The sequence below is a fragment of the Camelus ferus genome, chromosome 13, assembly GCF_009834535.1.
Source record: "Camelus ferus isolate YT-003-E chromosome 13, BCGSAC_Cfer_1.0, whole genome shotgun sequence".
Lineage (NCBI taxonomy): Eukaryota > Metazoa > Chordata > Mammalia > Artiodactyla > Camelidae > Camelus > Camelus ferus.
The window spans coordinates 45,015,791-45,043,704 of NC_045708.1; the positions used below are offsets into that span (position 1 = coordinate 45,015,791).

General features: G+C 37.4%; 1 protein-coding gene and 1 long non-coding RNA gene across 6 annotated transcripts in view; both read left to right on the forward strand.

The window, feature by feature from the left end:
* The window catches only part of NFIA (nuclear factor I A), a 340,770-nt gene that overhangs the window by 9,147 nt on the left and 303,709 nt on the right, over positions 1-27,914 (forward strand). The window lies entirely within an intron of this gene.
* LOC116668039 lies at positions 1,567-27,240 on the forward strand. The gene is made up of 3 exons (XR_004325095.1): positions 1,567-1,577; positions 10,762-10,767; positions 21,814-27,240. It is a non-coding gene; the product is annotated as an uncharacterized LOC116668039 (long non-coding RNA).

The window sequence follows — 27,914 nt, forward strand, 5'->3', positions numbered from 1 at the left end:
GTAAATATGGGAAGCTAATGCAGAATCAATCCTTCTTTAAAAGCAGAGGTGATTTATTCTAAGACTTATTGAGACGCTAAAATACAATACATAAACTGCATTCCTTTTCTTTCCCCCCTGTAAATCCAGGGGCATTAGAACTGTGTGAATTTTGTGGCTGATAAACAGTACCCAGTGTAATGGAATCGGAGTGATTCCATAAGCCTGAGAATTTCATCTCGTTAAAAGTATAAAAGAGTAAAACCATTTTATGCCCTGAATTTGGTCTCTGTTGGAGCCGTCCTTCCCCTGGATCATAGGACAACTTGGAGATATTATGGTATTGCGGCAAATGGTTTTCTTTGTGGGCGTGTAACAGTAAAGCTAATTTATGGCCAGTCTTTACCAGATGATCTGTATCAGAATCTACAATATACCCGGCACGTGGCAAGGTCACAATTTAAGTTGTTAAGGTCATAACCTTAGCCACCAGGCATTTGACCTTTTAGATAAAGTTAACCTTTGTTCATTAGTAGGCACTCAACCGAGAACTTTCTGGAGAGTTTTTTTTTTTTAAACTGCTTCTGTATAACTTCTGGTAATGTAATCAGATTCTAGAAAGATTCTCAGTTGAGTTAGTTAAATTTTGTAAGAGGTTAGACTTTTTAAGGGCTCATCTCTCGGAGAGAGGTATGTTGCTGTATCTAGGCCATAAAATGACAGTGTCACAATTTACTTTTCATAGTTATTATCTGCTGGGGGGTAAGAATGAATGCTGAGGCAGCTGTGTAGAGACATTTAAAAACCAAAATTAAACAAATAGAATTATGTTTAATTCAACTTTGCTAATTTTCAAGTGGCCTTAGGCCCAGAAGCTAAATCACAGTGAGCATCTTCACTTTTTTGCAGATGAAAAAATTTCTAAGGTCGGAAATATTTTCAGTGGCCTTAAAATTCACTTTGAAAGACTAATAAGTGACCAGAATTTGTCAGGTAGTTGCTGGAATTGTCAATTAGCCAGTGAGAGAGTGAATTGAACGTGTCCTAATGGTAGCAGTAGTAGTTTAGTTTTAAGGTACAAAGTGAACATTTTTGCAGTATTGTTTTAGTATAGTAGTTACTGTACGTGATTACCTCCACACTCCTCCTGTTACCGCCTTTACCTAGTGTTGCTTGGACCCTGGATAGTAAAGGTCCTGTCACTTACTGAAAGAGCTGTGGCAGTGTCTGGGAAGTCTGGTACCTGTCCTGGAACCCCGACGGGGGTATTACTGATTACCACATTACCTGTGCCATATTGTTCACTTAATTACGCTGTCCTGAACGCTCAGTTTAAATTATTTACGTTACTGCTGGTTTTGCTCTAAGAGGCCATGTATTATTCCGTTTCAACAAAGAGAAAGAGAGACAGACTCCCATTCAGGTGCATTTTAGTTTTATTTTGGCTTTGTGATTGCCATTCCTTCATACAGTAATAGAGAAAGCCGTGATATGCAGATAGACCAGATGGTCATGTTGACAGATTGAGAATTCACTTCCTACTGCTTCAGAGCAGGTGTAAGATGAAGAGTGTCTGTGTCTGAGCGTGTGTGCGCTTCGTGTGCATGTGTGCGCACACCCAGGCTGCACACAGAGTGCTGTTTAGAGCAATGGGAATGATTTCTTTTTTTTTTTTTTTAAGCTGGTGCTTTAAATACAGCGTAACTATCTGTGTAAAGTTATCAGTGCATTCAGAAAAATAATTGTAAAAATTTTAAGTGAGTAATATTAGATTATTACAGTTTGTAATTTTATGCCAAATTAGTTCTGATAATTTTTAAATGTTTAGGTAACTTACCAAGTTAGTTTGTGGCAACAGTACGTATCTGAAATATATTCAGTATGCTGTTAACAAGCATTTGTGTGTACGTGTGTTTACACACAATTCTAAGACTATACATTATGCAATTAAACTTCTTCAGTACCTTAATCAACTCTCTAGTAGAAAGTTGTGCAGTTAGCACCTGTGATTTATAGTAGTAAACTGTATTTGGAAAAAGCAGGGGTAAGACTAACATATAGTGATATTTAATGAAGAGAGCAAGTACCGCCCTTTCTCAAATTCTGACTCTAACCTTAAACTAAACTGAAGGTGGATTTTGTGGCTGATTGATCTACTGTAACTTTTTGGTATATATGCACACCGTTTTAGAAAATTTCACTGATCTTTCCATTCATCTTTGAATTCTCTGAAGGAGACATAGCATTAACAGTCAACAAACTTGAGATTAAATACGGCTTTTACATCCTTGAGTGTTTTCTGTGTAACTGGGATTGTAACAATGTCCTCTGTTTAGAATGTAGTAGCAATATCCTTTATCTAGAATGTAGTGAAAAAGAGGGAAATTGAAAGGCCGAGAGTGTACAGGAACAGAGAGAAAGGGTTGTTCTGGAGTGAACCTATGAAAGGAGGTCAGCTCATTTATGGCTCAGAGGTTTGAGTGTTGGTAAGAAATTTCCCAATGCTGCTGGCTTGGATTTGCCTTGTCTTCTTTTCCACCCAGTGATGGATAGCATTAATTTAAACCTATTTAGGGCTAGTGTGGGAGAAACCACAGTCTTTGTTGTGGTCACTGCTGTACACAGTAGGACTGGGTGTTCTACTTGGTTAAGGCCTCAAGCTGCTTCCAGAGGATGCAGAGCAGCCTGTTTGTTTTTTAAAATTTGCACAGAAGCAGCAACAATTCTAATTGCTCACAAATGTTAATATAGATTATTGAAAACAATTCTGAGGTTAGAATAGAAGAAAAAACATGAAATACAGATTGCATTCAGTGAATGTGCTAAAAACCATTTTATTATCATTTCAGCAATAATTTCCCCATGGCTGTTTAGAGATTAGACCTTGCTTTTAAATATATTATAAACTGTAAATCCTTGGGAGATGGGGCCAGGGGAGGGAAGAAGTCAGGTGGAGGAGGAGAATGAATGAACTAGCATGTTTTGTTAAGAGAAACAGAAAACCGTGAACTTAATCACAAATGGAGATGCTCTAAAAAGTGTTTTGGTTGAAGTAATGACTAAAAGGATCCTGAGCAGCAAGATATCAAGTGGAGCATTTATAATCCATCTCCCAGTAATATTTGCATTCCTTGTTTCAGACTTAGAGACTGTTGGGGGCTTTTGGAGGTTGTATTCAAATTTTTAGAAAGAAAAGTTTTGCAAAAACTCTCTGTCGTGCTTTGGTGTCCAGCGAGGGACACTGTGGCATGGGTAAACTTGGAAAATGGGCTAGCGAGATGTTTATCATTATCATTTTGCTTTTTAAAGGGTAACTTACAGTATTGTCAACATTTTGGCCATCGCCCACTAAGGCAACTGTAAGGTAGAAATGATTGATCCAAACTTTAAGGTCCCCAAACTTATCAGAATTCTCTAGCTGCTGCTAAGACAGAAATGACTTCTTCCCTAGGCTTTTCCCAAAATATTAGAAAACAAAGCTTCATGTTTTGTGATGGTAATTCAGCAGGGTGAAAGTGTACATTATCTACTGGAATTAGTCCTCCGATTGATATTCCAGTGAAACAGACCTGGCTTATGAGCCAAAGGAATGAGCCCGCAAATGACAAGTTGCAGCGACTTCATGGCAGAGGATACTTTTGCTGTTCTATTTGTAAAAGACACTAAATGAGATAAGATTGAGAGCAGTAAGCTCATTTGTGTTATGTATTTTGGTGAGTGTTGTTCTGTGATATACTGCTAATCTCAAACTCAGAGACGATTAGGACGATCTTAATAACTGGAGATTGAAGTGGAATAACTCTAATTTTTTTTTTGAGAATTTTAAACTTATTTCTCTTCATGTCTTTCACATATTTTCCTAGTGGTAAATATTTTGGACCTAGATCAATTGAGAGTAGAGAGAAGGAGACGAATGGAAAAAAGGCAGGCAGGCAGGCAGGCAGACAACTTTTAGTGAGTGTCTGTTTTGCAGCAAGCACAGTACTAAGTTCTGCCATACATTGTAGCTTTCTTTTTACTTTTTATTTCTTTTCTTTTCTTTTTTTTTTTTAACTTCACAGAAGTACTGTAAATAAGTAATGCACTGTCCATTTGTGCAGGTGAAAATCAAGTCTCAGAGGTGCCAAGTGACTTGTGCAGAGCATGGTTAAACCCAGGCCTCCTGAATCCAAATCCTTTGCTCTTAAAGATAAAATTCAGATCCATTCTATATCCCTCTTTATAGCCTGTTGTCTGGGGTAGGATGTCATTTAAATGGTATCACACACCTACCTTGAATCAAAAGGGGAAATAAGTCAAAATCCGGACTCTTCCCACGGAGATATTTTACTGTGGAGTTTGGTTTCTAGCCACATAACGAAGCCACACTTGGTTACGAGAGGGAGACATGGTCTCATGCTTTTTAGTGTTGGGGTCAAAATCTGGAATGACTTGTTCTTTTTTGTTTTCAGAATGTTGAAGTTTAGTGAATAGAAGCATTATAACATAGGTTTAAGAACTTTTTGGGGGGAAGGATAAGAGAAAGATGAATTGGTTCTAGGTGCTTTAGCAAGCCATTGAGAATTAAAGCAAGCATTATTTTAAAAATCAGAATTGCATGTCATATTTTGGTAGGTAGATTTTTGTACATTTTTATATGCACAAGAGATAATATATTTCTAACTTCTCTTGATGATTAGATTTAAAATTTTTAAATTTACTTTGCTCCAAAAAGATGCTTTGACCATGGCCTATGTATAATTATTTAAAAGAAAGCAAAAATGGAATTTTATTAGTTAAAAAATTGTTTTTTAACTTAAAAGACAAAGGAAGAAAATTGAAAATAGGGACAAGTTTCATCCTAATGCCCTTAAATGACTGATTTATTGATGGATTTATTTAATACCCCTTTAAACTTAGGCAAGATTACGTCTTAATGACTTCAGTGCAGGAGTTCAAAGCCTCACTCAACATGCATTGTATCATTGTAAATAGAAAAAAAGACCAGTAATTATAATTTAAATTACATTAATTCATTTCTATATTAATTCTTCTTATCTTTATTTTTAAAAATATGCTGCTGAACCAAACTTATGTTGAATAAAATAGAAATATAACTTTATTTTTAAGTGTCTCTTTAGAAATGCTAATAAGTCTAAAAGTTAAAGTGTGGAGTACCAGCCACCCTAGAAAGGGAAAACTAAGGTGTGTAATAAATGTAATTTAATTGGAAACAAAAGAAGATTGCAGTAAAAAACTAGGACTCACATCCCGTGGTCCTCTCCCTCAGGTTCAGTACTGCCTACCTTTCGATGTCTGGGGAGTGTTTACAGTGGTCCCAATAGCTGTGAGTTTCCAAGGAGAAATGATTTTCAGAACATTTATATTCATGTAAATATTTATATTCATGTAATACTTTTTTTGAAATGCTCTCTGGGTTAAAAAAGGTGAGATGAAGCAAAAGTAGCAATAAAACATATTTTTAAAATGAATAATATTTAAAAATTGGTGTGTGTGTCTCTGTAGCATCTGCCATTGTCAGGCTGTTGTCTTTGTTGCTATGGCTGGGGTGATTTTGTTTCCTGTTGTAGTTTTGCCAGCCCCGTGATTGGACAGTGCAACATGTTCACGCTGTTGGGGAAGACACATCTGTGGTGAGTCATATAGCTTTATCTGAGTGGTAATTTTGGGTAGAGAAAGGTATTTATCAGTGGATAATAGGAACTATGATGCTACAACATTAATTTTCAAAATTAGGGACATATTACTTATGATAGGAAACTCAGAACTGGCTCTTGTGTGTTATGTGCCTACCTCTTCCCTCTTCCCCTGTTCTGTGTATTTTAATTTTAAAGGGGTGAGTTACTTGATTTTAAGCTCCTGTGCAAAGTGAATATTGTACTTCCGGGACTCCACCATTGTCACTTTCAGACATTCCGTTGCCTTTCAAAGAAGCTGACGTTGCACGTCCTTAGGTTGACAAATTCTCATCAACTTTTGTGAAAATTTTGGCTGCAGAAGGAGTCAAGTCAAAAGAGGGCCACAGACAGATGGATTTCAGTGTTGAGATGACATCAAGCCCTTCTTGTGGCATTTTTAAACATTCCAAATGAATGAGGAATGGAAACGCTTAAAGAGCTCACTGTAGAATGAGTAATTAAGATACTGTGCATCTGCATATACACTTTGGTAGCATTCTATTCAACAGAGCTGGATGGGCTCAGATATAATAGCAGATTAACAATGAAAATCATAAACGTCTTCTATGCTGAATATAATTCATAAATAACATTAGATATTAAAAATGTTGTTGACAGAAAACAGCGTATACCTGAGAATGTATTTTTGGCATTAAGTAGTTCGAAGTTACAGATGAGTGGGTTATAAACGTTTAAAATGAAGCGAGGATTCTGGATCCGAATTTGGCAAAAGCTTTCTTTGTGTGTCTGTGGCAAGGTTTTTGTGTGGATGCGTTTTATATAAAAATTACTGAGTTGCTAAAGTTTCTGATTGATTCATCTGGTTGGCTTTTTATCCCCTTCTTTTAAATGGTGGAGGTTCTCTTTGGGAGAGTAGTTTCAAGTAACTTCTGAGAATGAAGTCTTTGTAACTTGATACTGTTCAACAGCGTAACTATTGTTGTGTGTTCCTGTCAGGGAAAGATAGTCATTGCAATACTTTTATTGTATGGCCTCTTAATATGTGACAAGGACTTTTATTAAGAATTCTTTTTTCTCTTAAATGTACTTTTAGAAATCCCTTACCCTCCTGACCATTCAGGGATTACAGTGGTTTTTAAGAAGGTTCAAATGAATTTTTATTATTTTCTCAGCTCATTTACAGCCCAGACAAAAGTCTTACTTTTAAAAAAAGGTTTGGAATCACATGTTTTAGATTTTCTGTGAAATAAGGTGGGACTAGGAATTAACAGAAAAGTGCCACCCCATCAGGCCCAGGATGAGTGCAGTCCTTAGAGAACGAGGATCTTGCAGCCTGAAATGTTAGGATTGGAAAACGAATTGTTCTAAAGATATTTGCCCCTCATCTCAGAAAAGACAGCAAACATGCAAAATGGATAAATGTAATCCTTTGTACTTTGACCACTTACATTTTTAACTACAGTGACTCTGATTTCTCTAGAAAGGTCAGAGGTTTCAGACAGAAAGCTTTGTGATTCTTCAAAGAGAGACACTTTCAATTTTGCCGTATAAAGACTGATTATGCCCAGCTTTTTACTTGATTTGCAGTTGGGCCTTGGAGGTGCTGGGGTCGGGGCGATGCTGAGTAAGTGGAGTCGGGTCATGAGACAGCAGAACTGGAGGGAAACAGACAGACTGGAGAGGAACTGAGATCACACTCAGAGGTTCGCATGTTTGGCCCTTTGTCCCCAGTCACCTTTCTAACAGTGACGGAGAAGCTGTCCCTGTAACCGTGCAAGTCTTGCTTTGTGCTGGAGCATTCTGTGGCAGCTTCTTTTAAACACTGGGCCCTTCGAGGAGTTTACAGAGTTCACAAATGGGGGCCATTTCTTAGGGTTGGCTCTGTTGGTTTTCTGAATTGTAGATATGGGTTTCTTCGGTTTTATGTGGGTTTCTTTGTTTCTGTTCTGTTTCCTTTTTGGACTTCTCCAGGTTTGGGAGAATTTTTCATGTTGGGTGGTGGAGGTGGTGGCTACTAGAGATGGTAGAAGGCTTTTGTTGTGGTTTACTTCTGTTATTCAGGAAACAGAGGTTCAGAGAGTGTTGGTAACTCACCCAAGGTCACCACCAGTGGTGAGTCGCAGAGCCAGGATGAGAGCCAGACCCGCCAGACCCCAGGCAAGCGGCGTTAACCTCTATGGTATTTAAGTTGGCTCTTATAGATTATTTTATTAGCTCTTCATATAAACCTTACCCTCGAGGTAGGGGAGCTTTTATAATTGCCTTTATGCTGGTGAGGAGACAGGCGTGTCCATGGGACATGGTTAGGAAGTGGTGAGGGCCGGTGACTGGGTCCAACACTTCTGTGGCCTGTTTTTGTCTCTCAGGTGTTCCCCAAGGTACCAGACTCCCTAAGCTGCACCTTGGAATTTATGGATGGGTTTAAAAGTGTTCTCTGAAAGTCCACAGTAGTGCTGAAATCTATTGTTTTCTATGAAGTTTAAAAAGTAATGAGCAACTAGACCTTGTTCTGGATTGTTAATAGATTCAGAATTTCATACTTGAAGGAAGCTTAGGGGAAACATTTATTTTACAGGTGAGGAAGCTAAGTCCATGCACCCCAGGAGCTCTGGAGATAGAAAATTCTCGTACAAAGTGGGGAGTAGTTGTGGCCCCTTGTTACCATGTGCATCAGGGATGCTCTTTGGTTGACGTTGACCTAGAAGATGTATCTTGGTTGCTTTTATTGACAGGTTGCACCATGTTGTGTGGCGACTTAGCTCAGCAAACATGTTTTGAGCACTCACTACCTATTAGGCACTGTGCTGCATACCAGAGACAAACAGGTGAAGAAAATGCCATGAGATGAGTTGACGCCGTCTTAGATGAAATTTCTTCAGAAACAGATTTTAAGGCTTTTGACGTTTTAAAATTAGGATTCTTCCAACTAACAGCCCATGTGAAGTTTTAAACATTTGCAGAACTGGTTGTTGATAACTGCCTTTTGACTGGGCAATTGGTGTATGTGGAGGAATTCTATCATTTGATGATACGTCCACTATGTGTTAATTTTTTGTTTTCTTATGTCAAAAGTATCTACGTAAATGGAAAGAAAATCCAAGCAGACACAGACCAGGGCACAGGTGGTTTCTATTATTAATAGTTCACCGTAGCATGTTTTCTCTAAAGAAAGCTGGTGGTGCACAAAAGAAGTTTGACTTCTTTTCTTAAGGACATCCTTTGAGTAATCCTGCAGCGTAAAACGGAGTCACAGGCAAACTAAACAGCAGGAGAACTGAGGGAGTGACAGACAGACACGCAGGGAAGGCCTCGAGAGCAAGCCGTGGTGAATTCATTTGGCAGCTGGTAGTGGCTCCTAAAACTCAGCCAAGTCCCAGCAGCAGAGCCGCTTCAGTTCCCCTACTTCGCTCCATCCCCGGAGCAAGCTAGCCATCTTGAGACTTGGACACGGAAGTGGATTTTAAGTCATCCGAGGTCTCAGGCCGCTCTGCCTTTCTTTCTCTTGTGAAAAGCAGACAGGTAGGTGTGACATTCAGTCAGAAAGCATGGCCCTGAGTGAGTGTGCTGGTGTGGTAACGGGACAGCTGTGACGGGGACAGAAAGGAGAACCGTGGCTTGTCCGAAAAGTGAAATGCAGGCAACCGCAGAGGTGACCCGGTGGTCCCACATAGTGGACATTTCTTGGTCCCTATTATATCTGCTTGTTGTTTAATCTGAAAATGAAATCTGTTTTTTTGCAGCCACTAATATGTGTGTTTTTCTTTGGACAGAGCACAGAAGAAATGATTTGTTCTGTCATTATTTTCAAAAGGCAGAAAATGTGTGTGTGTGTAACGTGGAGAACGGCCTGGGATTGTCATAGAAACTCATCCTGAACACTGTAAATAAAAATGGTTGGGGATTAGTCACAGTGGCATGTGGGACATCATGGAACTCAAGACAGATTTCTTTGTTTTCCAGTCAGTACGAGAACTTGGTAGAGTTCCTGGGATGCTAGCAGCTCAGTTCCTCCGGGGAAAACCATGTTGACTTCAGATTAAATAAGCCACTTGGATACAAATATCCAGATTTACCTGATGATTTTAGCAATATCTGATGTTCCCTTTACTTTAAGAGTGTCTTGGTTCCAAATAATGAAAGTTTAACAAGTTTAAAAATGTCTCCGTTTTCACTACTAATCTCTAGAATCACCCTGCCTTTCTCTTCCTTCCTTGCCCACACCAGGCCCATTACTTACTTGTAATCCTGAGTAGCGTTTTTACAGATCTGGTCTTCATTCTGTTTTTTTTTTCAGTCTTCCATTTTTTTCTTCATGAAATACAAATAAAACTGAACATGTTAATGTAAACAATCTTTAAGACTGCTATACATTTTAAATTATATATATTCAGGTTAGAATTATGAGTCTATAATTATGAGTCAATATAACACCCCTTTTCTACTTTCAGTCTGTTATTTAGAGGGAAATTGTTTCAGGGGATTCTCATTGCCTAAATTTGACATCTGGAAAAAAGGATTGCTTGTTTTTAGATTTGGAATGAATCCCCAGTTGCAGAGTCCCACCTAGGTGATAGTTCAATAAACTGATGTCTTAGCCTTGAACCCTTGAACTTTTGAAGGTAGGAGTTGAACTCTGTGAGGGGATTTCAGGACTTAAGGAACTTAGTGTTATAGAGTGACTTGTGCTTCTGACAAGGCCCCTTTCACTTAATAATGCTGTGCATTATTGAAGGTTCTTATTTGTTATCAAGACAATAAATGCAGTGTTTAAGTAAGGGCAAGGTGTATTGACACAAACGTGGGGTAATTAGCATGAGTAAGTTACCTTTCTGGACTGAGTGACCCAGTGAACATAACTAATCTTGAGACTGGAGACAGCACATGCAAAAAAACAGGTGAGAATTTTGGTGCATGGACAATATAGGGGCAATAGGCAAAATATATCGTATATTCATTCATCCATTCATTCATTTCTTTGTATTACTCCTCCACTCGCACGTCCTCACCCACCTTCCACTGGCTAGTGCTACTTCAGCCTTTCACCCCAGCGTTGGGCTAACGGCTCCGTCCCTATGTCCCTATAGCGTCCTGGTAGCACTGTCTTACTGTACTCACCCTTAGCACTTCCTGTGTCATTATAAAGTGATCTGTCTCCCAAATTGGGCTGTGATTTCTTTACGAACAGGGACTGGATCATACTTGTTTTTGTGTTCCCTGCATGGGGTGCGTAGGGCCTGGCACTTAGTATGTGCTCAATATCTTTGTTAATGGAGAACCTGGGTTGAACAAAACAAAAAATGGGAGCAGGTTATAGTCTGAGTTTAAAAACTAGGTAACATAGTATTTGGGTGTTCACCTCGAGACTGAATTTAAGCCCAAGCATTTTTTGATCAGAATGATTTTCTTTTCTTACTTTATTGTGTTATCTGATTCTGGTTCTTCACCAAAATCCAAAGATTCATGTTAACCTAAAGGAGTTATTGACATGTGAATAATCTTAATTCTGAAAAAAAAAGCTTTGGGGATGCTAGATTTATTTATAGAAAATTATGTAGGCTATTTGTTTTTCCATCTAAGATCCTGGTCTTGGCTTTTATCTGAACTGTTTACCCAGAAAAGATGATTTGAAGGTGATAGACTAATCTAGCCATTGCTCCACCTTACCTGTGGAAGTCATCTTTATACGAACAGCCATTTATCGAGTACCTACTGTGTGCTCGGTATCTGCTGGGAAGGAAAAGAACGGCTTTTCCTTTTATGCTGTTGAATTTGCAAAGAGTACAATCTTGATTAAAAAAGGAACCCTCTCCTCATATGGACACACTTTTTTTTGATTTTGAATCACGCACTGTCCTGCTCTGCAGGAAGAGGGTCCGTCAATCATATCCTTATCTCTGGTGAACATTTGCAGGTTTGTCCGTCCTCACTGCATAGGGCAGATTTTGGCGTGGTTACTTACTCTAAGCTAGGAGAGGCCAGGGCAGTAGTGGTAGAAAAGTTAAAAGAGCAGAATTAAGGAGCCCAGCCCAGTTAGATATGGTGAACTCATACGTTTCCGCCTCCTAGTCAGTGCTTTACTCTCATTAAAGCTGCTAGACCGATTTCATTAGCTCCAAAATGCACCAGCATATGTAAATCTTCTTTGTTTAATTGGAGACCTATTGATTGTAGGTAACATAAGCCTCTCCAAGGGAAACAGAACCCAACTGAAGATAAGAGTTTCTTCCCCCCAACACATACGGCATTCACGATTTTATTTCTCTAGGCATGTTCATTATCAAAACCATTCCACTGCAGACTTTCCCAGAAAGTGTTTCCGTCTGGCTCTGTTTTCATATCTAAAAGCTCCTACTGGTTTCAGCAAAGGATAATGGAAGGATTTTGACAGAATATACAGTTTTCTTTCTTTTTTTTTTTTTTAACTGTAACTTTAAGAATAATGAGAAAGAAAAACTTATAAAATCATATGAAAAATAATTTGCTTTAAAGAGACTAAGTCGTCTTTTGTGTTTTCATAGACTGCTCAAAGGGACTGAATTTTGGCCCTCTTCTTTGGTAAACCATCAGCAGCAATATTCCAGTAAAGAATGAAAACTAGAATGTAATTTTTCACCTTACATTCTAGTTGGATCTCAGAGTTGCAAAGAGGATAGTGTACCAGCCTGCACTTTGTAAAGTGATACAAACTATGGGATTTTCCCAGTGTGCTTCCTAGGATGGGGACATCTTATAGATGTTTAAACTAATGAGAAAACTTACATTTAGTTCTATATCTTCCTGCAGTTCCACTTTATTTCTGAAGTGTAAGATTCAGGTCAAGGTCAAGGTGTAGCTAGTTGCTTATAAGGAAATAAGAATCTTGAGAAGGAGAAATATCAGTTCAGATGTTGTAGTCATACAATAACTCAAACATTATTTTTAAATGACAAAAAATTAGGTACTGGAGAGGTAAATATCTCTATTTTCCCTTCCTTAAAATTGTACCGAAGTTATGTTTAACATTAAGAACTTGAATTAGGAAGCAGTCTCACTGCTGTATTTCTTAAGAGTATTATTGATCTCTGAATGAAATACTTAATTACTGAAATTAGAGCACCTTGGAAAAAAATTGGTTAGTTTCTAATTTTATAAAGTAGTTGATGCTCTAGCAATGCATGCATGGCCTTCCTGTAATGTTCATCTGTTCCCTGTGTGGCTGGTTGAACACTTCTCAGGTAGGAAGGAGGGTATGTTTAGATGGCAGAGAGTGGAGAGATCTTGACTGGTAGGGAGTAACTTTATATCAGCCACTATAATGCTTATCAGTGAAATTCTAACTCATTTAATTATTACTTAATTCTCTGATTATATTTTTGGATCTGAGAGAAGATGATCATCGTCATTCTGGAAAAGTATGGCTGGACAGATGTTACTATTGTAATTTCTTAATTCAGGACACCTGGGAAGGTGTTTTATTAAAGTAGAACACCTTTTTTTTTTTTTTTTTTTTTTTAAAGAAGAATGTATCTGTGTACCTACAAAAATGGATGTGGTGAAACCCTGACTGGACTTGTGATGAAATAGGGAACTCTCCAGTTCAGCTCTGGTCATCTCTGAGTACTGCATGCACTCATGTTCAGTCAGGTTTCTTAAAAAATTTCTTTTGGAGATTTCGCATAGAAACTCAGGTCTATAGCCAGATTTTGAATATTACCATTGGAAGGAAGCTTTGTACTCATCTATCGTTTCCTCTCTCCCAAACCACAAAAATCCCACCTTGTTGATTTCTTCTCATATATATGATAACGATGTGTGTGTGTGTGTGTGTGGTGTATGTGTGTGTATGAGAGAGTGCCTAGCTATTTACAACAAGCCTGTTTCATCCTTTCTTAGTCCCTTCCCAGGAATAGAAATTTCTTTGAAACCAAGCATAATCAGAAAATGAAATTGAACGTTAGAAGACTGAATGATGCATTTTAAGCTGAACAGAAATGTGGATTATCTGCTGTTTGAATTTGTCCATACTGGAGTTGAGTTACCTCGTATACCACTGCATCCTCCCTTTTTAAATGGGAAGCTGAGATTAAATTTAAAATACAGATTATTCACACCAATCAAGTAAAAAGGAAGATTTCCCCCTCTAGTTTGGCTATTCATATATTTTCCAGGGGGGGTAAAGGCATTATTAAAATAATTTGCAATAGAAATTCAAATATATTTCTTTTAAACCTTTTGAAGCCTATTGCTGAAAGGTTCTAGGATATTGTGAAAAATCCTTTTGTTTTAATAAACATTACTGGGTTGGTTTCTTACTGATTTTCACTTTATTTTTCAGTGTAAGACTATATGTAAATTATGACACATAATAATGAAGTGAAAACCTATGTACCTACTACATAACCCAAGAAAGAAAACGTTACCAGTACCTTGTGCCCTAAAAGTATCATCCTGAAATCCCCCCCATTAGCATGAGTATTATGTTTATCATTCCCCTCCTATAAATGTTTTTTAATCACATACATGTATACTAAATATATTGCTCAATTTTGCTTGTTACTAAGTTTTATCAAAATTATATATACATACATGCTTCTGGAGATTGCATTTTCACTCAACATCATGTTTCTAATGTTACTGCATATACAATTAACCCTTGAACAGTATGGGTTTGAGCTGCACTGGTCCACTTACCTGCAGAATTTTTAAAAAGTGCTAGAGCACCACATGATCCAACACTGGTTGAATTCGAGGTTGTGGAACTGTGGACACGGAGGGCTGACTGTGAAGTTTTATGCAGATTTTCAGCTGCGTGGGGGTCAGTGCCCCCAGCCCCCATGTTGTTCAAAGGTCAACTGTACTGTAATTTCTTCTTCTTTCATCTTGTATAATATGCCATTGTGTGATGGCTCTATGGGGGTGTTTCCAGTTTCTTGTTATTAGCAAGTGTTATGAATAGTAGCATGTCTTCTGGAGCATGTGTATGAGAGTTTCTTTCAGGTATATGCTTAGGAGTAGAATTGCTGAATCATAGGGCATGTAAGTGTTATATTTTTTAAAAAGATAATCTTATTTTATTTTATTAAGTAGTTGTACCTATTTATACTCTCACTAATAGTAGCTGTTTACAAAAGATTCTGTTGATATACATCCTCTCCAACGCTTGCCATGCCAAATTTTTTAATTTTTTGCCATTCTGGTGGCTATAAAATAATATTTCATTGTGGTCTTAATCTGCATTTCTAATTTGGTTAGTAATGGAATTAAATTTTTTTTGTGTATCTGTTAGCCACTATCTTTCCTTTTCTGTGAAATAAATGGTCAGATCTTTTACTCATTTTTCTATTGTCGCTTATTTTCTTTTTCTTTTTCATTTGTAGGAGTTCTTCATATATCCTAGTTTTTACTCCTTTGTGTTACATGTTTGCAACTATCTTTTCATAGTTTGTGGCTTGTCTTTCATTTTCTTTAATCTTTGATGAACAAAAATTCTTAATTTTAATATAAATTTTATTACTCCTTTGCTTTACAGTTAGTGCTTTTCTATCTTGTTTAAGATATCCTTCTTTACTCTGAGTTTAGAAATATATGGTAGTTTTTATACATCTTTAAAGGTTTAGCTCACATTTAAGTTTGTATTCCACTTGGAATTTATTTTTGTGTATGGTGTGAGGTAGGGATCCAATTTCATTTTTTTTTTTCTCTATGAATAACGGTTTTCACTCTTGTCATTTGTTAAATAGTTTCTCTAGTCCCAAATGATCTTCAGTGTCATCTCTGTCATTTATTAAGTTTTCACATTTGTGTGAGTCTCTTTCTAAACTCTCTGTTCTATTCCAGTGATCAGTTTGTCTACTCTGTGTCAAGACCATGTTGTTTCACCTGCTAAGCCCTTATAGTTAGTTCTGATATCTGATAAGGCAAATCCTTTACACCTTTTCTTAAAGAATGTTTTACTTATTCTTGACCCTTCACTCACTTATATATACTTTAGAATCGTTTTGTCAAGTTTTATGGAAAATCCTGTTGGGATTGTGTTTAGAAATGTATGGAGTCTATAGATGACAGATGAATTTGAGGAGAATTGGTATCTTTTTGCTGTCACATCTTACTACATCTATGAACATGGTATGTCTCTCCATTGATTTACATCTTATCTTTCAATAAATTGAATTATTTTTCACCCAGGTCTTAAGTTTTTTGTGAAAGTGCTTTTGTTAATTGTGTTTTTAAAAATATGTATTTTCTGTGTTTCTAGTGTAGAAATATAGTTAATTTTTGAATAGTGATCTTATATCTACCTATATTTACATATTTTTCGGCCAATAATTTGTCTGAGTTATTTTGTGTTTACTGTGTCCATAATCACAGATTTTCATTTATGCTGTTACAATCTTATGCTTTTATTTTCCGTACCCTTCTCACTACACTGGCTACCTCCAATTCAGTGATTAATTAACTTGTGATGGTGGACATCCTTGACTTTTTTCCTGGGTTTCCTATTTATTTTTTATTAATGAGTGAAACTGAGTTAATGCCTTACTCTTTAAATATTACATTTGCTGATCACATTTTAATCAGAGAAAGGTCACACAAGACCTTGCCTAGTTTTGTTAATTTTTCCCCAGTTTTTCTTATTAGGTTTGTTGAATTGAAACTTCAAATTCTCCTGGCAGATTAGTTCATGCCAATGAAATAGTATAAATTATTGAGTGAGTGATGTTTTGAAGAATGCTGTCACCTAAAACTTCGAAACGATAGGCTCACTTGTATATACGAATCATTTTATATGTTTCAGTGAAGACAAATATTATATTTTGTATTGACTTGAGATTCTTTGATACTGTAGCATGTGAATCAGCTTCTTAAATTTTGACGAGCTATAGAATCCTTAAGTGTCATTTTTCACAATTTAAAATGCCTGATTTGGATGGGTTTATGTTTTCCCTTTTCCTCATGCAATTTTTGTTAAGACTTGAACAGATTACTCCTAATCTTGTGAGCAGACTGCAGGAAGACAACTATTAAAAGTAGAAAGCTATTAAGCAGTCAGGGGTTTATTATGCTTTAGTGTTTTGTTTAAGTCTGTTCTTAATTGGCTGATTAATGTACGTGAAGTCCTTTTCCCCCCTCCATCTCTACAGATGGCAAATGGTAGGTCCCAACTGTCATTGTTCGCAAAAAAGGTTATGGTTCAAAGTCAAAGATTCAGAGATACGACAATAATCAATCATAGGAACTTGTCTCAGAGTGCCCAACCAGGCAAAAGTTAGGCAGAGTAGTAATATTTACTCAGAATCCTTTAGGAGCTTTTTTTTTTTTCTTTGGTTTGTTCTTGATTTTATTTAGAAAAGATTATTTAATTAATAGAAACGTCTCTCTGAATTTAGTGTCCAGCAGTTAAATAAATATGAAAAATATGAAAAAGAATAGTAAACAAGTTTTCTGTTGGTTATCAAGTATGGCTGGAATTTAGGTCTATAGTTTAAAAATGAGCATAATAGAGAAAGTAACATTCTTAATATATTGAGATTAACAGAACACTTCTAAAGGAATACCTTTTTTCCATTTTCACGTGAAGATGATTTATCATGGTTAACTTCCTTTTTTTAGGGGGAAGAATAGAATTATGTTCTCATATCGATCCATAAAGAGGATTTGCATTTTATTCATACTATAAAAGTACCTTTAATGGATACATTGTGGTAATTGAATCTATACTGTGTATCACTATCAAAGTATCTTTTTAATTATTTTATGTTATATAATTCAGTAACTAAATTGAAGTCATGGGGAAGGAGATGACTGTATTACATCTTTTAAGTATAATGTATAGCCTTTAATATCCTTAAAGTGGATGGCAGTTAAGGACATTTTTAGTTGAATGCAAAAGAAAGAGAGAGGGAGGGAGAGAGAAAGAGAGAGGGGAGAGAGAGAGAGGATTCCATTACATTCAGCACAGTATGAAACTAAGTCAAAGGAGTTTTGTTAATTAAATTCAATTGCCATCCATTAGACCAGTGGAATGAGATGGCTCTGCCAGGACGCTGACACAGCACAGGTATGCAATTTGGCTAAATGGCCATTTCTAAACCATAGCACACATTTCACTACTTGTTCACTTTTTTTTTTTTAAGTGAGAGTTTTCACTCTTAAAAAGTCAAAGAGTAACCAGTGCTCGCTGAAGGGTAAAGGTATCATTTTTATGCAGTCTATTGAGAAGCAATTAGTTTGTTGACTTGGAAATGTGCAGTTCACAGGGAGACAATTTGGGAGAAAATGGTTTTTTTTAAAATTATACAGTATCTGCAGGCAAGCATACTAACATGTATAATGTGTCAATGTAGGCACATGTATGCGTTTTAAAATTTAGTTGTCTTTTAATATAAACCTATTTGACTCAAAATTATTCCTTGAATTTTTAAAAACATCCTTGATTTATAAGCTTGATTATAACTATAATCAAGGTATATAATTGGGGGAAGTTATAATAATTATGGGAATTATGAAATGAAATTTAGGTGGTTGGTAAATGTATCTACATTTTGGCATAAATCACTACTTTTAGAGGCTTTATATGTCAGACTGATAAGTTTCTTACCATGGTGAAATGACAAGAATACCACTCAGGCACTGGCTGACACATAATTTTGACAGCCAGCAAGATTGCAGTGTTGCTGAGTGCACAGATTTCCACTTCCTGCCAAGATTAAAATTGGCAAAAACCAAAAAGGATATTAGGGATTGTCACTTTAAGAAGAAATAACATGTTAACGTTCTGCATGCGCCTGAGAGATAGAAAGGTGCTCTCTTGAACTGTAGTCTGTTGGATTCTGCAAGTTTGCAATCAATGGAAGAGTCTGCTTCATGTGAGCATCAAAAATCAAAATAAGTTGGGGTTTTCTGACATTTGTGGTAATAAAGCTCATTATAGTCTCACTTAATGGGACGTTTTCATTTTTCTCCTGTATAAGAATTCTTCACAAAAAGTATAAGCTAAGTTTCCCAACAGCGCCTAAAGAACAAAGGCCTACTTCAGGTTCGTGAATTTGAAGACAGAAGGCCTTACTTCCTGAATGCTCTGATTTTTTTCCTGTTCGAGCAGATGGTTTTTCTTTTTATAAGTTGCCAGATCTTTTCCTATAACAAGAAATGCTGTTTATTGAGAACCTACTATGTGTGCTGGGTTCTGTACTAGGCCTTCGAATCTTCTATATTTTTTTCTTGCTTAGGAGTTTTTGTTTCAATCTAGGTGTAAAAATGAAGAAAAAAAAAGATATCCTATGTTGTGAAAGAGTCAGACTCTGAAATCTGCTTATACTTTGCTATTTACAGTAAGTACTTTTGAAACAGCTGTACACGTTCAAATGAAAGTAGCAGTGTGGAGTGGGAAATGTGGGAGCATTCATTTGTGAAGACTATGCATTTCTCCAGCTTTATGGCCAACAGAAAAGGAGATTGTTGTGCGTTCTATTAAATACTGCCAGTATGATTAATTTAAAGGGTTACATTTTATTGAACCCTGGTGTAGATGTTCTTTGTCAACCCACATTCACAGCTAGTTAGAGTGTGTGTAGCATTTATCAAAACTTTCTGGAGCCCCTCTCACCTCATTAGCATCTGAATCTCTATTCAGCAGTTAATGTCCGTTACTGCTAGAGTGCTCAATTCTTGTTTTCAATAAGCCAGTTGTAAAATGTCAGACTGTCACTTACAATATAAAAAACCAAAAATGATGGTATTTGTAAAAATGTTATCACCTCATAAAAACAAATTGTAAAGACATGAAAGTGATCTTGCTATGCTGGGCTTTCAGAAGGGAGTAAGTACAGCTACTTTAAATACCAGTAGTGTAGATTCCCACACTTTTCTACCAATGGAGAGGTTTACACAAGCATAATTTAAGTTACAATTACACTAATTAACATCTCATTTGCATAAATTGTTGAAGTCAAAACAACAAAGAATTTTCTAAGAAGCTTAATCCTATTTGTCCAAAATAGAAAGATTTTTTTTTTTTTTTAAAAAGCCATGCTCTAAAAATTGGCAGCTTGAGTATGTCTTTAATATGTTGAGCTGTGCCATTTAAAAAATAAATGCTTTGTACTTGTTTAAGAATATATTTATCTATCCTTTTTGGAATCTTTCATTTTTAGTATGCTTTAAAAAGAAAACTCAGTACATTCTGGTTCCTAAATCAGTGATGACAAGAGATTAAAATCAAGGTACAGTATCATTTATATGTAGTAGTGTAGCGTTAGGTGTGTGATGAAGTGTGTGTGTGTGTGTGTGTGTGTGTGTGTGTGTACAGGAGTTTGTAAAGTGTCTCTGTAGTTTATCCATGGTCAGTTAAATTTTTAAGTCCTGGCTGGTCTCTTTCACACTGTCCAGGTGTTCTCAGTGTCTTGTATTTGCCTTTTTGTTGCTGTAAATTAAGGGTATGTTAAAGATCGTTTTACCCAGGCCTTCTTCATGTGTGATAATTCACACCTCTAGTCAGAAAACTTGTTCTTTAATGACCACCCAAACACAGTTGGCTTCCTGGGGGGTGACTTCGTACCATAAACTGTCTTCTTCTCTAAGACTCATTTAAAATTAGGGACATGTTTGCATACAGTGGATTAATGAAGTTTTCATACTAACCCACAAAACTGCTGTACTTTCCTCTGTAGGTCTAACATTTATTTCATGTGCAATTATTGTAACCAATGAGTTTGCATGAAGTACATTGTGCATATAAGGAAATAAATGTCACCAGCAAGGTTTAGGATTTTTTATTGTTAATTTGTATAGTAATTTGGGGTTGAGGAATTAAAATTAGGCCGCCTAGTTAGTATTTCCAGTGCCTTATTAGCCCTAAAATTGTGACAAGATCAGGAATAAGATTAGATTGAAAGTTTCACTTTAAAACTGTATGTCTGGAAAGCATTTCGTTTATAATATATAGTTTATTCTTATTTATTTTTTATAGTCTTACTTTACATATGTTCTTTAATTTGGTCTTACAATGTCAAGTTCATAAATTACGGTCTTAGAAATAATTAGTTAATTTACAAATAGGTATTGAATGTTAACAGCACCTGAGCCATTGTGCTAGGTTTGGTGAGGGATGTAAGCTTATACACACACACACACACACACACACACACACACAATGTAGTCCTTGTGTGAAACATACGTCCATCTTGGGGCTATGTAAATAAATAAACTGCCAAATGAGAACGTGTTTTGCAGAAATGTGGAAGAAAATTCATGAAGAATTGGGACAGTCTAGAAGCCTTTTGTGTAGAACTAGATTTGAGCTGTGAATTGAAGGGTTGTTTGGAATGAGTTGGCAAGGAGGGGTGATGATCGGGATTAGTGGGGAGAGGAGGACCTGGAGAGCAAGGCAAAGAAAGGCGTGAGTGAACGTGCAGAAGGGCTCTGCAGGGCTCCAGGTCAGGTAAGGGGGCAAGTTTGGTTGCAGTGGGGCTTTGCCTAGGGGAGGGCATTTAGTGCCCTTGTAGGGTTTTTGAACCAGGGGTGTGACATGTTTCACAAAGTGTTTTGGCAAGATTAATCATGAGGCTTAATGCAGGGAGCCTTGAAAAAGGAGGATAGAGTAAGTCTAGGGACAGTGAGCTTTTTTAGTTGTCTCAGCACAAAAATATAAATCATGGTGGTTTTTATTTCCTGTCCCCTGAGTTGTATAATGAACTAAGTAAATGAAATGGCAAGGGTACTTTTGAAAAAAAAAAAAAAAAACAAAACAAATGATTTCTGATTCTGGGTGGTGCTTAAAAGTTAAAAAGATACTTCTATATGATAAAATATCTTATTTCTATTTATTTTTAATAGTGATTAATTCTCTCTATATATTTAGAAAGATGGATATGGAAAAAATGAACATTATTTCCTTTCTCCTTTCAAAGAAAAATGATCTCCAGATTATTTTCCCATCTATTTTTTAAGAAGTTGATTTTCAGAGAACACATTTCTGATTCTTTTGAGCATGGCCAAATTGTTTCATTGTCAATATTTGATCTTTCTTGGAAGTCGAGGGCATGTCAGTTACTCGGGAGAATGTTCTAGACTTTTCTGCTTATCTTTTAAAGGCCTATCTTTGATAAAGTTGGACATGGTGTGTACATGGTGACTTTTATCATTCTTTTTGTCACTTTTCTATGTTTACCTTGTTCATAGTATGTAATCTGAGAGTGCCTTCGAGAGACTAGAAGAGATTTGACCTCAGACACCACATTTTGGGTATTTTCATTTAACTGGGAGAAAATTGGGTATTATATGCAGCCAGGAAGGTAGGATGCATTGGCATTGCTAGAAGTACTCATCTTAAATATTCAAGGAATATGTATCAGTCATTTACTAGAAGTAAGGTAACATGGTGTATGTTGATAGAAGAATAGTGAAAAACCGAGAAGTTGTCCTTCCCTTCAGGTGCTCAGAGGTTGGCAGAGGAAAAGGCAGAGCACTTCAGTGCTGTGTTTTATGTAGAGCACAAAGGACCCACGTGGCCCCGGAGAGGAAGTACAGGCACACCTTGGAGATAATGTGGGTTCGGTCTCGGACCACCGGAGCCAAGGGAGTATCACAGTAAAGGGAGTCACCGGGAGTTTTTGCTTTCCCAGTGCATACAGAAGTTATGTTTGCCCTATACTGTAGTCTGTTAAGTGTGCGGCACTGCTGTGTCTTAAAGAACAGTGTACACACTTTAATTAAAAAATACTTTACTGCTAAAAAAATGCTAATGATCACCTGATAGGCAGGGTTGCCACAAACCTTCAGTTCGTAAAACACACAGTATCCGTGAAGCATAATAAAGCGAAGCCGGGAAAACACCGCGTGCCTGTGTGGGTTCCGAGTTGAGAAGGAGAAGGGCTTCGGTGAAGGACAGGACACTGCAGCGGGGCCTTGTAGGTGGCGAGGGACACGGAGGGACCCAGCGCGCAGCCGGGCACGGGGGCGCGGGTTCCGGACATGGCACGTGGTTGGGGTGGAGCCCGGGGTGCCGGGTGTATGCGGCCTCTTCACTTCTGTCCGGTTCACTCCGCAAGCAGGGGGCGAGGCTGCCCCCAGGGGCTCACCAGCGGCTCCCTGGACGGAGTGGGAAGAGCTTGTCCCCTCGCCCCGCCTCAGAGAGGGAGAGGGGCCACACGTGGTTCCTCTGATCCACGGTCCCTTGACGTGGTTAAGAGTTTTGGTTCAAGTGCTTATTGAAAATTTCACATTCCTTTAACTAAAGTCTGAAAATTCTGAACTTCTAAGAAGGTGGTGAAGGCCGTAGATCTCTCTGCCCTTTCCCTTCGTTCACTTGCAGCCGGATTCTGCCTTTCCCCCCAGGGTGATCTGAGGAAAGTTGGCCCTGTCTTCTGTCTTCTCTTGGGTCACAGAGTCCCCTCTTTTCCTCCCCCAAGAGAGTCTGATGCTGGTTAACTCTCCTTCCAGGGCTGCCCAGTTACTACAGAGGTCAGTGGTTATAAATGCAAGGCCAGAATTAGAGTGCCCATAGTAGTGCTGGAGAATCCTTATAATGCTGGGGGATCCTTCAGTTATCAGTGGAATTGTCTGATGGACTTGAGGAAGCTTTGTATGTAGTGAAAGCAAGACCCTGAGTTAATTAAAGTAACTTCACAGTACACATCTACCACTGCCAGTGCGGCTATAAATAATCGCAAAGTTAAGGATTTTTAGTAACTGCAAATGGATATTAGAAAGTTTAGATGACCTTCATGAAGAAACAAAGTTGGCTCTGGAACTCTGCCTAGCAGGAATGAGGTTTTGTGAATTTGATAAACACTGCTGGTTGTTAAGGCATCTTCCGATAGGTGAAAAGTGGTTTTTTGATGTGGTGCTGCCTGGCATGCATCTTCTCTATGGTCTATTATCTTGTGGGAATGACATTCGTTAAGTTGGTATCTGTGTGCATCCCACCCAAATCAAGAATGTTTCATCAGCAAAGTGAATTACCATATAGTCATCAGCCTCTAGAAATAAATTATCAGCCATGACTACAGTGGGTGAGGCTGTTTGTTTATCAGATCACTGGAGAACAGAGTAAAGTGAGTTTCATATTTTCCTGAGCCTTGGATTCTCATTTTAGACATCTGTTCGGAAGCTTTCGAAGCCGTGGAGTATTCTAAATGAGCGTTTCGTCAAATGGATGAAGGGAGACTTGGTTTTCCATTGTTAGGTGAAACCTAATTAAAAATTAAATAATGACCTTGTGTTGGCTTGTAAATTCCTTATTTCCTGCATGTGTGAGTGTATTTGGTTAGAACGCTCCATTTTAAAATGTGCTTCTTTTTTTTTTTAAATGACAAGAAATACTTTGAAAATACAGTTTGCTTTTGGAATTACTGTAGAGGAGCGAAGGATAGTCTTTTGTTGAGAGTGAGGGGGTTGGAAAGTGTTAGAAGCATGTAGCTTTAGGAACTGTATTTTCTATGACTATAGCAGGGTTAGTTTAATTGTTCTGTCTCACCCTCTGCAGCATGATTGCACCCAGTGGCAGTTAACAGAGGCACCACTCTTTGTGTTATATTAGGAATTCTTTATAAACTTAATAAATGAAAGCGTTTTCTCTTACAGGCCTGATTCTCTAGTGGACTTCTGGTGAAATTATGTGGCTACCTTCCATTAATGTTAATGGAGGTTATGGATATAAATCCCTCCTTAGTGATGGAAGAATGAGCCCCAGAGAAAAGATGATTGTAATGAATCATTGGATTGTGATACAGGATTCACTTGGTCTCCCAAATACCATTTTTTTTTTTCCTCTTAAAAGTTTAAAGTCTTATTTTTAGGAACTAGTCTCTCTCCATTCTAATCCTTTGTTGTCAAGTCAGCAATAATGTTAAGAACAGAAAAAAAAAATGGGTTCATGGGTAGGCATAATTTTTGTGTTATGTAATGATATAGCATATATATATATATATATATATATCTTTGTGATTTCCTTTTACTTAATATTATTTGGTAGACATAACGTGAATGTTTTAAGAGGTCATAATATTCTTCACTAAGAAGAGTTGCTTAATAATTCATTATCCTGACAGATGCAGTTTATCATTTAGGTATTAAGGCTCTCAGATATATTTACTGAGTACCTACTGTATATAAGGCTCTGAGCTTAATGCATATGGCATAGTCCTTACCTCAGACTGCCTATCATTTTATGGTAAAAGTTGACCCCAGTCCCTAAGGCACCTTCCCATGGGCCACAAGCTATGAAACTTACCCTGATGAAAGAAAGGGAAAGAAATTCAGAATCAGTATCAGCGTGACTTCTGGGAGTCTGATTGGAGAAAATGACTCTATATGTAATGAGGTTTTCAGTCAGTATTGTTCTAGGCAGGTCATTTATTCAGCTAACTGCTGTTGGCGGCCCTCTGTGTCCAGACACTGGGCTAGGCGCTGGAATGCCTTGTGAGCAAGGCAGATCAAGCCGTGTGCTCGTGGAGTTTATAGTCTGGGAGTGGGTAAACAAGATAATTCCTAAATGTGATAAATCTCTCAAGGAAACAGATATGGTGATAGAGAATAAGTGAAAGGCCTGCTTTAGATGGGATTGTGGAGGATCAGACCAGGCCCACCTGAGCTTCCAGGCAGAGAGATGATCTAGTGCAAAGTGGGTGGGAGAACTTGGTTGGGGATGAATGTGTGTGTGTGTGTGTGTCTCCCTGGGACTGAAGAAAGGAAGGCCATTGTGGTTGGCTAGTGATGTGTGAGGGAAGAGCTGTCTAGAGAGGGATAACTGACTTCTTCCAGAAAGGAAGTGCCCCCAGATCACATAGGAAGCCAGCAGTAGTGAAGGCAGCATTTGACACCAGGTCGGTCTGACTCCAGACTACCCTGGTGTACTTCCACATGCTGTAAGCACCAGGCGGTAATTGGGAAAGTGCCAAGGACTAGTAGAAGAAGTAGCTACTACAGGCATTCGGACAAGAGGACGGTCACTTTGATCTAGGAGATAGCTCAGAATTCTCTTTAAAAAAAAAAGTACAGAATGTGAAAGATATTGTAGGTTTTTCCCTCCTGTGATATAATAAGGAAATTATTTGGGCCAATTTTCAGATAAATTGTTATGATCTCCAGCTGAAAGAAATAATGTACATAAACCTTTTTTAAATTAGGTAATCTTTTCCCATGAAATCTTAAATATTTGTGCATATAATTTGGTCATTTTTGCTTTTATGTTGGTATTTTTCCCCCTAGTGACACTTACAAAATCTTGCTTACCCAACTCCCAAAGTCCACACCACCAGTAAACTCTCCAGTCTCTGTTCCTGTGCCAAGTGTTCTTCCTTTGTTACCAGGTCCACATAATTAATGGCTTTATCATATGAGGTAATTCAGTTACTCAGCAAAAAAAATGATACACACTTTTAGAAATAGCTCTAGAAAGTAAACTTGAACCTAAAACCTGTTTAGTGAGAGGAAATTTCTGTTTGTCTTTAATTAAGAGAAACTGTATGGAAATGTAAGCTAAGAATGCATTAATCAGAGAAGTTGGCATTGCACTGTGTTCTTCATTTTTATTTGGCATAGATTGCATGGGTGCTCATTGAATAATTTGGCTGAAATAACTCTGGTGATATTTCTTGCTAAATTTTTGCATCTATTCAGACTAAAACTCTGGAAAGTTGGAAAAAATTCAATCTTTAGGTTTGAAGGTTTGAGCCGTTTATTGTAACTGAAAATCTTTTGTGGAAACGTATATGCGTTATAATGTTTGCTTGCCTCGTTGTTAGGTAAGAAATGTCTATTATGAAAGTATATACAGCTTCAATGAAAAATTGGTCCTCATAAAGCAGATGTATAGCTGGTAAGTAGATATTTGTGCTTAATGCCTTTGAATTTTAACAGCTTTGCCCCTGCTCATCTTGTCTGTGAACTTGTCAACTTTGATATTGTTTTAAAAATAAAGATTTGAAGGAAAAAGTGTACATATTTAGAGGATTGGTAGGGTATACTCACATCTCAAAGGGAACCTGATCTTTGGAGATAGCATGTTTGGGTCGGCAAGGCCAGGAAAAGGAATTTCCCCTTCCACTTTAATTTTTTGGTTCATGTGGATCAAACCAGGATTCTTTGGCCCAAATCAGGTGGCGTATACTTGGCCATAGGTTTGGTTCAGGCTCCGTAATATTTGTAATTATATGACAAGATTGAATTAACTTAATTGTAGAATTTTACATAGTATCTGTACTAACATCCTAATAAAGTGATATGAAATTCAATAAGTAATGCCAAGTGGGACAGTGCTCCACTCACATAAGCTTACTAAACTTGATGTATTCTTATGGCGTTTCTCCAGAATGTAGAAGAAACACATTTATCTAGGTGATTAGTATTCTTTCTGTCTGCCAGATTTAAGGATTGTTTGGAAATATTGTTAGAATCAAAGTCAACGTTTGTTGCTACACAGGGTTGGGCATTCCAGGCAAACTCCAGGTCGTCTTTAATGGTGTTACTCTCATGTCCACTTACTTCACATCTGCCGTGACAGTGACAGTTTTCAGTAACACAGAGCTGCCATCAAAAGACTGATAAGCTTGTAAGTGAAGCCTTTGGGGAAAGAAAAAAGTCATTTCTGGACCCATCTCAAAGGACAACTATTGAAAACATCTTTAAAAGTGATCACGCTTCCTCATAGTTACCTTGTACAGTTCAGGTTTTTGAAATTATTAACAACCTGTAGTTAAATCCGTTTCAAGCTGAAAAGTGACTCTTACACAAGCTACTTTTTAAACACTGTAGCTGGTTCTACACTAATAGACAGTGAAAACATCAGAAATTAATAGTCAAAGAAAGTTCTAGGGCAGAAGATGCTTTTAAGTTTGTAACTGCCCAAATCAGATTTAAAACTTGAACATGGCGATGCTTTGCATTTTGTGATGTCTAATTAGTGCCTTGTAATATATTTTGTTAACAGTCTCTACTAGCTATAGCATCAGGTCCAGGTTAAAAAATCTCAAATAAATTTATAATATTGACAAATCGCAAGGTCTTACATTGACCTCCAGGACATTAGGAAATCAAATTTAAAGCGTTGCATTGTCTGTTACTCAATGGAGTGGACTGAGGACAGCGTGTGACTTGTGTACTGGGAATGATGCAATAGCTAAATATTCTAGTGTGAGTTAAGGTTGATTAAATGATCATCTTTAACTCTGCTTTTCCCGGAGCTTTTTTGAACTCTGGTTTTTCAGGTGATAGTCTACACAGCATTGCGTTGCTCTTTTTAAAAAGTGTTCTGTTTGTGACAAGAAGACATAAAAGCTCTCTTTGGATTTTGGATGGAAATTACCAAACTTAACGCTC